Source organism: Bombus bifarius, unplaced genomic scaffold (assembly GCF_011952205.1).
Source record: "Bombus bifarius isolate JDL3187 unplaced genomic scaffold, Bbif_JDL3187 scf7180000008497_frag, whole genome shotgun sequence".
Lineage (NCBI taxonomy): Eukaryota > Metazoa > Arthropoda > Insecta > Hymenoptera > Apidae > Bombus > Bombus bifarius.
This window is the reverse complement of record NW_022884687.1, coordinates 38,557-40,709: the sequence shown is the minus strand read 5'-3', so window position 1 is coordinate 40,709 and position 2,153 is coordinate 38,557. Positions and strand designations below refer to the sequence as shown.

The window sequence follows — 2,153 nt, the reverse complement described above, 5'->3', positions numbered from 1 at the left end:
AATTTATTTAATTCAATATGTGTATAATGCATTGTATGCGCGACCGCTATTGGGCATTACAAAATAACATAACAATACTACGTAGATTAATGCATAACAAAATATCCTTTTACTCCGGTTATATTTATTACTAACTCTCAATTAATCTATCTTGATTATTTTCTAACCGCTTTCTATACTTTATCAGCTATTTTATTTCTTCTTATTAACCTGCGAAATTCATGCATGTACACTTCCTTGTATAGTGATTAATTGTTCACGAGGTAGGTTGCACTTTCACTGTTTTAGTTATTCGTTGAACTAACACGTTTTACGTTCAAACAGTAATTGGAGCACTCGTAATAAACCTTTTCTTTTCAAGTTTCCGCTATCTGTGTTATTTAACGAACAGTGCCATGCTTCCACAGTATTGTTATAACATTTAGTACTGTTGTATTTTGCATTAAGGCAATTGAAGTTAATTTGTTCATTTATTTTTCAGCTGGCTGTTGTACATGGTGTTCCGCAAACAGGGAGCCATAATCTATTTTGCACGTAAACCTTCTCGTATGATGATTACTTGTTCACAAGGTAACTTTCACTTTCACTCTTTTAATTATTTATTGAATCAACACGTTTTATATTCAAACAATGATTGGAGTACACATGATAATTTTCTTTTTTTTCTTTTTAGGTGTTCGCTATCTGTATTATTCGACGAACAGTGTCACACCTCCTTTTGATTTATCCACAATATAGTTATAACATTTAGTAACCTTGTATTTTGCACTGAGACGATTGAAACTAATTTATTCACTTATTTTAGGTAGCTGTCGTACATTATGTACCACGAACAACGATCCATAACCTATACTTGCACGTACACTTTCTTGTATGTTGATCACTTGTTCACAAGGTAACTTTCACTTTCACTAGTTAATTATTCATTGAGTTAACACGTTTTATATTTAAACAATAATTGAAGTACATATAATAATTTTCCTTTTCTTTTCTTTTATGTTTTCGCTATCTGTGTCATTCGACGAACAGCACTACAACATACACTACTGCACTACGTTGCCCACTGAAATCACTTTATTCATTGTTTATTTCGATTATGCGCTAGTTTTAACTTGTTTAAGTGCACCGTTCGCGGAATCCCTTTTTTACTTCAACCTTGACGTTTTGGTTCTGCAAGATTTCTAGCACTTTGTGTGGTCCAGTATATTGATCGGAGAATTTTCCTTTACTAGGTTCTTTTAGTAAATATATCGAATCTCCTATTTTAAAATCTTGAGGGTTGATTCGTCGATCGTAATATTCCTTTGATCTTAGTTTGGATTTTATCAAATTTTCTCTTGCCATTCGTTGTACGGTGTAAATTTTATTGAACAGATCTTCGAGATATTCTGAGTATGTTGGTTCCATGTTCTCTTCGATTATTACTTCACCAGTAGGTTCTCTGGCTAGATGTCCAAAACTAATTCGTGTGGGGGGGAATTTCGTTCCTTTCCTTCATTTTAGTTTTTATTTTGCGCCAAGACGCAAGTTTACTGACATCGATCCAATTATCCAATTGCTTGCTAATAGCATTCAAAATACAAATTTTTGAAAGTGCCGCAGCCATATTAACCCAAAAATATTTTGTATATAGTATAGCGTGATACCATCTATATTTTCCTGGGGGAATCATAAGATCAGCACTACCTACTATGTTACCTACGTCAAATATTAGATGTAGTAACCAATAAAGTATTTTTAATCCAATTATAATCCAATGGTTAGCGTATTCAAGTTTTTATATATATCTTCAACTGGTGATTCCCTATTTTCTCCCTTTTGATTTCTTTGGGCTCGTTGAACTTGCGTTTCTTCAGCTTGAAAATGTTTAGAATCCTTTTCCTTAGTTACCCTTTTTCCTTCTTTATTTACTTTATTCACAACACCTTTATTTTTCTCTACCTTCTCAGGATGAATAGTTTCACTGGAAGTGCTTATTATAATTAAATTATTATTTATTTGTATGGAACGTTTAGGAATATTTTTGGTAGATTTGGAATTATTCTTTGAATTTTTATTACAAACCTTTTTGCTTATAGATTCTGTTTTGGATTTAGGGATAGCTATATCTTCCTTGCAATTTAATGATTTGGCTTTGAGTTCGATAAAGTTTC

The 2,153-nt window shown here is 32.2% G+C and overlaps 1 long non-coding RNA gene across 1 annotated transcript; it reads left to right on the top strand.

Annotated features, from left to right (window-relative positions):
- Positions 1–283: 283 nt before the first annotated feature.
- On the top strand, positions 284–709 carry LOC117213141. Its single transcript, XR_004488589.1, has 3 exons — positions 284–406; positions 482–570; positions 674–709. It is a non-coding gene; the product is annotated as an uncharacterized LOC117213141 (long non-coding RNA).
- The last annotated feature ends 1,444 nt before the right edge of the window (positions 710–2,153 follow it).